Below are 12531 nucleotides of genomic sequence, written 5' to 3' on the forward strand. Positions count from 1 at the left end.
TATGGATCATTTTCTGTGTGCTGGGCCTGGCATTGTCTGTTAGGTTAAGTGAGTTCTCTGTGAAAACCATACAAAAAGTCTCCCTGTTGGACATTTTCCCAGACATACTCAGCTCTTCGTTAAAACTGTGTTTGTCACAAACTTGTTGGTGCAACTCTTGTTAGGTAAAGAGTCTCACAACCCACGTTCTTTGTCTTCTATGTTCTCCTGTGAAAGGCAATGTGAAGAGATGGAATGAAGTCCTTGGCAGAGAGTCAGGGGCCATTTCTCAAGCTTTGTGAGTACTAGCTTTGCAACTTGGGGCAGAACACATCTTCCAGCTCTCTGTTTACCTGTCTGCAAGGTAGGAACGGAATGGTGGCCACCAGGTCTTCCAGGTCCCAGGTAACTGCATAGAAATGCTGACTTTTTTTGTGGGATTCAAGGTTCTTTATATTTTATCAGCTCCTCAATTTCGTTTTTAATTAAAACAATTGTATTATTTGGGTGTGGTGGTGAATGCCTACATTCTTAGTGGCTCCGGAGGCTAAGGTAGGAAGGAAGGTTGTGAGTTCTAAGCCATCCTTAGCAAACACAAGGTGCTAAGCAATTCAGCGAGACCCTGTCTCTAAATAAAGAATACAAAATAGGGCCGGGGATGTGGCTCAGTGATTGAGTGTGGCTGAGATCAATCCCTAGTACCACCCCCCACCCCCACACTCAAAAATTGTGTTGTTTTTAAAGCCAAAACAATTATACTGAGCCCCAACCAGGAAATTATTTTTAAGCAAAATTTATATTCAATTACCAATGCCACCAATTTTTATTTGTGTGGTCTTGGCCACTTTTCCACTGGTTGATTGATTGGGCTGGGGACCCAACCCAGTGGTACCACAAGAGCTGTACCACTGAGCAACACCACCAGCCCCCCCCCCCATTTTCAGAGACTCAGTTTCCTCATTGGGAAAAGAGTTTCCAAGGGTATCTTTCCTGCTGAGCTTTATCTCCTGGGAAGTGTTGAGACTTGTTTTGAAAATGCAAAGAGAGGCTCCGACTGGACCCAGCAGGCCTGGCTCTTTCTGGACTCTGATAGAACGAGGTTGCCTCCGTGGGCATCTCTCTCTCTTGCTTTCACACTGGAAGACCCTGAGATGGCAGGAAAAGTGGGCAGCTTTTGTTAAACAGCTGCCACTCGACAGTTGTGTTGGAGGTCACGGCGCTCCGTCAGAGGCGCGGTGATGTGTTTATTTATCACTGCCCGGGGTCCCCGCCTTCCTCCCTTCAGTTTGTTCTGCCCAAGGCCGTTGGGGTCCGACAGAGATCAACAGTGTTTCTACAGAGATGAAGCAGCTCGTCAAAACCTGAATTAGATGTTAAATCTTTTTGAAGTGGGGAGGAGGTGAGGAAGGAGAAGAATCATATTGTGCTAAGAATTTATCCTGTGTTGTTTCCTGTGAGATAATGTCCCCAGAAAGATTTGTTACCGGGCAAGTTGCAAACTGCTGTTTCAGGCTGATAGGTGTTGCCAATTCATTTTGATGAATTCTGCCACTTGGCAAAGTATTTTTTCCTCCTTTTTACGCACTGGGGTTGGTGGAGATGGAAAAATGGTTTTGAGAGCTGGGACAGCTTCTATGGGCATACCCAGGACATGTGGAATCAAAGATACTTTGAGAGGTACTTGATGCAGATAAATTCAGACAAAATATCAGACGACAAAATGGTCTGCCCTCTGCCTTCAGCCCACGTTCTTGGCTTTTTCTAGTTATTTACTGTCCCCTCACTGATCCCTCTCCCTGACCCCCATCCCTGTCCCCTGCTCAGTTTCCAAATAGCCCTAAAATCTCCATCCCTACTAGGTAGGGAAAAGGCACGACGCACTAGGCTCTGGAGTCCCACAGGCCCAGGTACACAGTGGGGACTGTCGCTAGTTTTCCACCTATAAACTGGACATGCACACAGCACAGGTCTCCCTCTCCAAGTGAACTCCTAACGTGAAAAATGGCTGTCCAGATTCAGATGCCCTGCTGTCTGAATGGCTGCTAGTCACTCTCAGAAACTCAGGAACGAAACAGGGCTGTCCTCTCACCCCCACTAACCCTCCACATGTAGGATCGGAGCAGATTCAGCTCCCAATGGGTACTGGTACTGGTTTCTTAAGTTCAGTGTGGAATGATGTCCTGAAAGCAGCTGGTAGAGTTTAGGAGGCGGCGAGAGCTCAGTTAAGTGTTCCCAGGGATGAAGAGGACAGTGAGGTGACCCCAGGGTGGAGATTGGTGCTGCCCAGACAGACACCCCTGGTATTTCTGCATTTCCTTGGAAGCATGGCCCTTGGCGTTCTGATCACTGCCTTAGCTGTTGGCTCTTCTGCTCAGCCTCGGCCCAGGCTCCTGCTCATGTTCAAAGTCTTTCTTTGAGCCAGTGTCCTCCCTCCCATGGCCCAGCACTAGACAAGTGCAGACCCCTCCCTCTCCTGGTGTGGGGGGGTGCCCTCCCTGGAGTCTCCCTGACCGCTCCTGTTCTGCAAGGCATTCTTGATTGCTTCCTTTCACTTCTAGAAATGTCTCATCTCCCAGCATTTGCAGCTGGGGCATCTCCCTCTGCCTCTTGCAACACCATCCTTCCTTTTGAAAGTTTAAGTCCCCCAACTCCAAACCTGAAGGTCATTCCAAAGTTACTCGTGCTAGTGTGGGTTCTTCTATGTTCCTTTTTATCCTTATCTTTAGTCAAAGCCCTCCTTCTCCTTTGCCCAACTTTTGCTGTGAACACTAGATGATCTTTGTATCTCTGAGTGTGTCACTTGTGCTATTTCCTGCTAATGAAACCTCACAGCCACAGTGACCCTGTAGATAGATGAAGAGCTAGGGCTGCCCTCCATGGGTCAGGAAGTTCCCCCTGGTTAGGCTTACTTTGTGCTTTCATTCTGACCCCCATGCCTTTCTGGATACCCCCATGTCCCTCTTACTTGTGTCCAGTGGCCTTGCACCACTGGACCAACAACCCCTGACACTGGCTTAAGTCCCTCCATCAGGAAGCATCTCTCAGATTGCCATCCTTGCTCTACACACAAGAGGTTCCACCCTTTGGGCCCACACTGGCCTTGGGTCACCACCAGCCTTTATTCACTGCCATCTGGTCCTGCCGTGTGCTGGAGAAACCTCAGCATTTTGCTCCCAAGTCTGATATTCCTGCAGGAATATTCTGTCATGGATCTCTCCTACCTGCTGCCTGGAGCTTGTTTCCACAATAGCCAGGGCTTCTTTCCATCTGTGGAGCCCATGGACCCTGACACTTACTGGATATTGCAACTAATGGGTATTCTTCGTGATAATTTATTGGAACTGGGCTTGATTATAGAGCAGCTCATGTCCCAAGAACATGATATTAACCATTTAGTGACTGTGTAATGAGGAGGAAGGAAAGAAAGGTAGTGAGGTTTCAGGGAGAACTACTCCAAGCGTGTTACTTGGAGCATTTGCACTAGAATCACCTGCTTGAGTTCCCATTCAGTCTGTAGAGGTTCCAGAGATGTGCATTTTAGTAAACTTTCTAAGAAACTTACTACAGAGTAAAAGTAACAAAACAAAGTTTAGATGTTTGTCAAGCTTATTCCTGATCAGCTCCTGCTGAGGAGAGACAACGGCATCATGGCTGTGTTCACAAACTGCAAGGCACAGGGCTTGTGCTGGAATTGCAGGTCTGGCTGCCTCTTTCCACCTGTGTGGTCTTGGGTAAGTTGCTTTATGACCCGTTCCGTTCTCCTTTCTGTGAATCACCATCTAGAAAATGAGAATGATTTCAATAGTGCCTATCTCTAGGGGTGGCCAAGGATTGAATAGTTTATATGTATAAAACACTTAGTGGATGATCCCATAGTAAGTATTTCTAAAAGAAATTATCAGCAAATTACCAACAGTAATTACTACTTTGCCAACAGCCATGTTGGGGTGCTCAGCAGAGGTGTCCTTACTGGGTTAGGGCGAGGACTAGGAAAGGAATGGAAGCCATAGTTGACTTCAAGGGGTCTGCAGCACCTAAGGGGATGAAGATGGGCTGTACCAGAGAGAAGGCCCACGCACCATCCCTCTCCCTCTCTCTGGTCTCTCAGCTACGTTTCACCTTGCAGAACTTCTGAACTTCTGCTACACATCAGGGGTGCCAACGTGGTTTCAAACACCACAATGAGCTCTCTCTTGACCCACTAATGCTGTGTTAATTCTGAATCTTATGCTATTGTCAGGGCCTCCCGTGAGGTCTTCTGCAAATGTCCCAAATGGGTAGCAAGATCAAAACTCCTGCTTTGTTTCCAAACTTCCTGGCTTGGACTTTGGTCCTGAGAGGAAAGAGACTAAGAACCCCCACTTCCCTTATCCAATGCCCTTCTATCTTCTACAGTCCTCCAGGGTCAAAGGGGGCAGCTCCTATATTTCTTTAACTCTAATTGTCCAAAGAAGAATGAATTCACATCTCTTTCCTCTTCTTCTAGAGAGAGGCTGCATTCAAGGAATCATCCCTTTTTCCTGGAGCTACAGTGGTAGTCCCTCTCCCCCTGACACACAGAAATGGAGGGAGAGAACTAGATTATCTGTAAACTAATGTATACAGCGATATTTCAGAAACATTATACTTGTACACACATCCTGGATGTCTGATAAGTATCTGTTGAATTGCAATGTGGTTGTGAGAGCGGGGACCTGCAGTGCAGACTGCTCTGTTTCACATCTTTGCTTTGTCACTTACTAACTGTGTGAAGTCAAAGCTGGCACTCTGGCCGTGGACAGAAATGAAAATTGTTCACGCCACATCACTGGACTGATTTGAGCACTGTTCACTGTACTTTATCCAGGCATGAACTTAAGCTTTTGTTTTACAAGCTGATGATTACATTGGCTGTCAACGGAGCTTAAATCCTGGCACTGAGGAACCTACTTCAATACTTGTTCAAAGAATATCTGGGTCAGAAACACTCCCCCTTTCCTTCTTGAAATGTTAAAATTCAATAGGAAAGTGACCTGTTCAAAGATGAACTCTATTTTATAAAGATGTGTTCAGTAGGCCCTGGGTAAAAAAATATTTCATAAACCAGAGGGAGCCACTAAATCAAGGAGCGGAGAAAGAAATAGACTTACTAACGCAGTGCCATTTTGGTGCGAGAAGGTGAAATATTCAACATTTTTTACTATATTTGGCTGCAAACTCAAGACAGTTGTTGCCTTGATCTACGGCTGAGAGTCAGTGGCAGGGCACCATTTGAACTAACCCTCCTCAGGGCTTCTTGCGGCAACAAGGAAACCATAAATGATGGTGATTGGGTGAGTATTTTGTAAAGGACAGAAAGAGACACTTTCAAATGGAAAATTCTAGCAGATTCATGGAGCTACTGAATATGCTGATTGAGCTAGAGGGAAGCCTGCAGGTGGAATACGGGTTGTCCCTGGGTGAATGTCAGGCTGTGACTGACATGGTTTCAGAGAGTGGTCATCTCTATATTGCCAATTATGGTGCTTGGAACACAGACTGAGACAGAGACATTCCAAGTGGGATGTTTATTAATAATGTCCTTGGGATCCACACCTGTGGACAGGAGGGGAGGGAAGCAGGAGAGGAAAGAGAGGAAGTTGCAGCTGCAATACAGCCCTGAAGACAACCTCACATGACCCCATGAGGAAGTCTGGATCTTGAATGGCCTTCAGTTGTCCCCAGCTGGGCTTTTAGACTATGGTGTCAAACAGTTGTTAGATTCACAGTGCCCCGTGGTAAGGTGTGCTTGGGTGAGATGAGTCACTTGGGCAGCTGAAGACATAGTTCATGAGACAGGTAGTGGTGTTGGTCAATGGCACTCCCAGTAGCTGCAGCAACAGAGCCTTCATTGGTGTGTTATTTGGGGACACATCAGAGTGTCCACAGGGGTCTTTCTCAGAAATTGAGAATGCCAGGTCTGCACATGTTTCATTGGAAGCTTGACTGGATTTTATGTGCTAAGTCTCTCAAAGATAAAATCCAATCATTAATTGATACAATAAATCCTTGCTATGCCGGATATTTGGGTGAGAATGAGCACAACATTCCCTTTGAACCATCCAGACTACTATGGGATCTTTCCCTTCTCACAAGCACAAGGGATGGATGTTGAGGACCACAGCCGAGTTGGGATGACGCATGGCATTTTTGCCAGAAGTAGTGGTTGAGAGATGACGCCAGCAAGCCATTAGGATGATGACTTTTGAGTTCTCGCGGAGTTCCCGTTGAGTTCTGGTTGAGCTCTCACGGGGATTCCTGAAGAGTTCGCATTGGTTGGGGAAGTGCCGGAGGAGGGATTTCTGGTGGGTGGTTCCTGGAGGAGCCGCATGGCGTTTGAGAGAGAGTTCCTGGGGAGCGTGTGTGGAGTGTGCTGGTGGAGTTCAGAAATAAAGTTCATTCCTGCTTGAGTGGCTCGTGATTTGTGCCCAGCCAGACTGCGGCAGATCTGCACAGAGTAGGATGCCATTGTGGTTTAGAAAGCCTCTAGAAATAAAATAATTGCCTTCCATACTTGGCTAAACCACTCCACAGCTGCCCAACCTCAGAACAACAACTTGCTCTCTGAGCTTCCATTTTCCTTCCTCTGTGAAATAAGATAATAATTGTATATACCTCATCTGTCATTAAAAAACTCCCAATTAACAATCAAAGTCAATAAAACTCAGTGATTGTTGTCATTTGTAGAGTATCAAGAAAGAAAGAGAATTCACTCATTTTTCTTTTCTAACTCTACTGTTAACGTGATGATATCAGAAGTGCCTGTCTGGACCCTATGGGCAGAAGTCTTGTGATTGCAAGTGTTTTTCCAAATGATCTCTACAGTCAACTTCTTATCTCAAAAGCCTGGAGATAACTGAAACCTACAGAATTAGCCCAGGTTTTCTTGGTAATGGCTATTCTACCTGATTGTAACTGGAAGTCATCGTGGGTCACCTCAATGCCAGTAAATGCAGGCAAGTGTAGGATCACAAATGATTTCCTTAATGTGATGTCCCTTTCTGGCAGAAGCTGTTTGTCCATTGATTTATTCAATCACTCATTAATTTAATGTTAGTTTTCTATTGTATGGAGGAGCTCTGCTTACTGTGTGTTCTGATAAGAGCAAGGGATGTGACAGTAAGTCAAGAGACAACCCCCTTCATGAAATGCCAAGTTTAATGGAAACATAGAAGTAATTAAAAAAACTACCAGGTTCTCTGTATGACATAAAGAACAGAATTAGAAGAGTGACATGATGATCAGTCTGGAAGAAAATAAAATGCTTCTCTGAGGATTTCACCCTCAAGATGACCCTGAGGATAATAAATAGGGATCTGATAGTTTTGTCCTCAAAGATCATTTCATCCTCAAATTACCCCATGAAGTAGGTGTCAGAGGAAGAGTTTGCAGCCCAAGGAGGATGAGCTCTGGGCCCCGGATCTGAATCAGGCAGTGTAGGCCTAGAGGCTGTGTTTTTTTTTTTTTTTTTTTTAAGAGAGAGAGAGAAGAGAGAAAGAGAATTTAATATTTATTTTTTAGTTTTCGGTGGACACAACATCTTTGTTTGTATGTGGTGCTGAGGATCGAACCCGGGCTGCACGCATGCCAGGCGAGCGTGCTACCACTTGAGCCACATCCCCAGCCCAAGGCTGTGTTCTTAATCACAACTCCATCAAGTGGTTAATGGAAAAGAGAAAACATTCTGGGCAAAGACAGCAGTTTACAGTCTAGGGGGATGATAATTAGTTTTATCATTTCATTTTGGAGTGCCCATTAGGCATCATTAAGAATGCAGCAGGAAAGAAGTCAGAAGGACTTTTTGCTTGCATGGAACTTGCAGATAGTGAATAAAACATGGCTGCAATTGCAACTCTCAAGTCTATGTTCTTTTTCTAGAACTTTGCCACATGCCTATTACCATTGGAGTCTATTTCCCTGTCCCTTGAACCAGGGCCTGACTTAATGATTACATCCACAAATAGATTATATTAGAAGTGATGTCGCAGAACTTCTAAAGCTGGGTCACAACAGGTGACAGAGTTTCTGCTCTCTCTCTACCATGATGCTTTGCCTAAGCTGCCATGTGAGAGATTCAGCCACCCTGAAGTACCCTGCTGCAGAAACCACATGCAGAGACCCATGGAGTAGTTTTTTGAAGACCCCAGCTGTTCTAACTCTAGTTATTGGAGTCTTCCTAGACCAGGAACCAAAAGGGTGTGAGGAAGCCTTCAGATGGACAAGTTCAGCCCAGCCAACTTGTGATTGCTATCTACAAAGAGACCCCAAATGAGATTCACCCATCTGAGACAAAATTACCTCCCACACCATGATGGGAGAGTGCCGCAGTCTGGCTGGGCACAATTCAGGAGCCACTTGTCAAAAGAAACAAATTTTATTTTTAGAACCACACACACCAAACAAAACAGCTCCTCAGGAAAACCTTCAGAGCCCAACTGCCACCACCGGCTCCCCACAAGCGTCTCTCACAACCCCCAGCCTCTCCACCTCCCACAGTCCTCCTGCTCTTGAGGTCGATTGGCTGGGTTGTGTGGGCGGAGCCAAAAAAGTTCCCCAATGAGCAGTTCCGTGGTCTGAAAGGGCAGGGAAACAGCCCAATGAGCATCACCGCAGAGGAGCCACTCAGCTAGAAGTTGCTGGGGCCGCTGTGAGCCAATCATCAGCTGGCAGTCTGAAAGTTTGCTGGGGCCCCTTCTGCTGTGGTTCTCAACATCTCTCCCTCTCTGTTTAAACAACAAGCATGTGGTTCAGGGACCGTGCCTGCCTTAGGTTGTCCAATTGTACTTATGGTCCTTACCTGTTATCGGATGAGCTGACCTCAAGGCGTCAGCCTCCTGTCTTAGGTTGGTACCATTGCAATTGGATCTTACCTGTCACTGACTACTGGTCCAGTTTACAGCCACACCTGTGGAGCGGTCTTTGTACCAGCGGGGGGGGCGGGGGGTTGAGGTTCTTTGCCTCACCTCTGTTGGCCCCCAAATTTTAGCTGAACGATTATGACAAGCAGAAGGGAGGAAGACACACCAAGCCAATTGACGGATCCTTTTGGAAAAATTGTACCACCGATGACATCATCAGCAAAAATACCCCAACACTACTACAAGTCGCTGCACCAACAGATAGTTCACAATGCATACAGGTGAGTTCACAATGCATACAAGTGATACATAGTCCAGGCAAGTTCTGCAAGCAGTTCAGTGATGGCTCCTTTTGGAAAAATTGTACCACTGATGACACCATCAGCATAAATACCCCAACACTACTACAAGTCGCTACACCAACAGATAGTTCACAATGCATACAAGCGAGTTCACAATGCATACAAGTGATACATAGTGCAAGCAAGTTTTGCAAGCAGTTCAGTGATGGCTATTGCAGAAGCTGTAGATTGGTTTTATTTTTGTCTTCACCGGCACTGGGATGAAGATAGGAATTCTGGCAATAATGGCTAAAGAAAAAATTATATAACATTCCAGAAGGTACTAAAAGAAAACAATTTTCTTTTTTTTTTTTAGAAAACAATTTTCTTAACAATGTACCTTATCTTCAACAGAATTATTAAATATAATGAAAAGGAAAGGTGAAAGTAAACAAACAGATCTGTTAACCTCCTTTTTTGCTCATATATTAAAACAATCCTCAACAGCTGTTTACTCAATTTAAATTAAACCATTTAAATCATGTGAAAAAAATATATTTGGATCCATTTTTTCATGAGCACTCATCATATATGATATATGGACATACGTACATTCAAAACATATAACAAAACACAAATGTGCACACATAATATAATACATACAACACATAATAGTAAAGGCCTTATAACTTTTTACAGGTGAAATCTCCATTGCAATGTTTAAAAACTCTAGTCAAAAAAATAGAACTGATCAGCAAAACATTAACCTAGGTCTATATGAGCTCAAAAAACAAAATAGAACTTCATGATATGGCAAAAGGCAATAATAAAATATATATTGAAAAAAGCATCCTGGTTCAGCCAGATGTAAGAAGAGCCAAACTGGAGTTTTGGATATCAGTTGTTATGAATTTGAGCCAAATCATCTTCTTTTTGGTCTGTGGAAATCGCTTTAGTTAATCTTTCTGGAATCCAAATCGGCTGCTGTTCTCCCTGTGGAAACACATAAACAGACCCCCAACTCCAGACAATTACTGGGTCAGGACCTTTCCATTGTCCTGTTAGAATATCCTTCCAAAGTACCTTGGGCTTATGTACAATTTTTGGACACATATGCCTTTCTGTAGCACTAAGCCCTGAGGAATCCAAATTTTAAAAGTTTAGAGTAAAAAGGGTTATTTTAAGTTTATCTTTGGGGAATATATACCCCTTCCCCATTCCTTCTTTTTGCTTTAATAAGTATATTTTAATAGTTTGATGAGCTCTTTCAACTATGCCTTGTCCCTGTGGATTGTATGGGATTCCTGTTATATGAATAATGCCAAATGTTGAGCATCTCCAATGAGCATCACCGCAGAGGAGCCTCTCAGATAGATGTTGCTGGGGCCGCTGTGAGCCAATCATCAGCTGGCAATCTGAAAGTTTGCTGGGGCCCCTTAGGCCGTGGCTCTCAACAGGAGAGGGTGATGAAATGATTATTGTTGTTTTTATCCACTAAATTTTGGGTGATACAGCTATAACTGGAACAACAGGCCAAGCATACTCATAATGATCTTTCCAGAGCTCCTTTTGAAATTCATGTATTAGTTGAAAAAATTAAATCATTTAAAGAAGAATGGTACAAAGCAAATGAGACAGAGAATTTTAGGTAGAATGGATTGCCCTGAAACAGCTGGTATGATAGGCATACATGAATGTAGCTATACATGTACACCAAAAGACAAATGTATATATTTATATAAATGTGAGCATATATAGTATGTGTATTCAATATGTAGTCAGGGTTTTATCATGTGGAGAAGAGAAAGAAAAATCACAATTTGATACAGGGGGTACTGGGTTAGTGATTTGTTACTAAAACAATTTGTTAAAATTTCTATGTATTTTCATTAGTTCATTATAGCTATACATAATTGGGGTCCATTTTTGCCTTATCACTCATGAATGGAATGAATAGGATTTGCTCCATTCTGTTCCCAGTATCTCCTGCCTCCCTCCCCATTTCCCCCACCATCCTGTTTTACCATCCACTGGCCTCCTCCCACTTATTCTTTTCCTTCCTTCCTTCCTTCCTTCCTTCCTTCCTTCCTTCCTTCCTTCCTTCCTTCCTTCCTTCCTTCCTTCCTTCCTTTAATAAATTGGTACTTTTTAAGTCACTGTGGTACATTCACATATGCACACAACATAAATTAGAACAAAGAAATTAATAAAGTATATCCTCACTCAACACACTATCCCCAAATGTCCATTCCAGACTAATTAAATAACCATATTCTAAAGCAAAATTCCATCTTAGGATAAATAATAAGCATTTAAACATAGTTACATTAAAAAATTCTCAAGCAACGTGCCACCAGAATATATAGTCAAAAGCTAAGGAGCAAAATAAAAACTACACAACACACTAGAGACATATTGGTATTAAGTATGGCAGAAAGAGAATTACCATCCATGTTATAAAAACAACTCATGCAAACAGAAAAGGAAAAAAGTCCACAGTTCCAAAAGTTAAATGTGAACATAATTTCAAAAGGCATAGACAAAAAAGAAAGCTCACAATATAAAAAACAAAATGGCTAATAAACATAGACAGTATTTAATCTCAGAGGAAATCAAAGAAATTTGAATATAAAATCGATGGGATAGAGTCTGTCAAATTAATTAGCAAAGTTTATCAAAACTGCAATATTCTAGGGAAATTATAATGCCACAGAGCTTTTTATTCATAGTTAGTACTGTTAGAAATCAGCATACATTTAGGAAAAGCAATCTGACAAAATACTATTGAGACCCTTAAAAATATTCACAACCTTTGACCAAAGATTGGCTCTGAGGATGTGTTATGAGAGTGATGCATTAACTTCCCATGGGATACCATGACAAGCAACCATGAACTGGGGAAATGGTAAGGTAGAAATCAATTGTGTCAGTCGTGGGTGTAGATCTGACGGCAGTTGATTGCTTCTGAGGGCCCAAGACAGTCAGTTCCAGGCCCCTCTGACTTCCAGTGGTTGCCAGCCATCTTTGGCATTCCCCGGCTTGCTAATGTGTTCTGCCTTCACCTTTGCATGGTGTTCTACCTGTGCTCATATCTATCTCTGTGCCCAAAGTAGTGCTTTGCATGTGGACACCAGTTGTATTGGGTTAGGGTCCACCTTATGACCACTTTTTTTTTTTTTTTTGATGGCTGAAGATTTATTTGATAGTTACCTTTTCAAACATATTATCATTCAAGTGATTTTTTTTGTCTTTGTAACTTCAGTGATTCCCTTGACATTTCATATCATAAATACAGCAACAATACAGAGACAAAATATGACCTCAAAGTGTTATGACCACTTGTTGACGAGATCATCTGCAAAGATCTTATTTCCAAATGAGGTCACATTCGAAGT

The sequence above is a fragment of the Ictidomys tridecemlineatus genome, chromosome 5 (assembly GCF_052094955.1).
Source record: "Ictidomys tridecemlineatus isolate mIctTri1 chromosome 5, mIctTri1.hap1, whole genome shotgun sequence".
NCBI lineage: Eukaryota > Metazoa > Chordata > Mammalia > Rodentia > Sciuridae > Ictidomys > Ictidomys tridecemlineatus.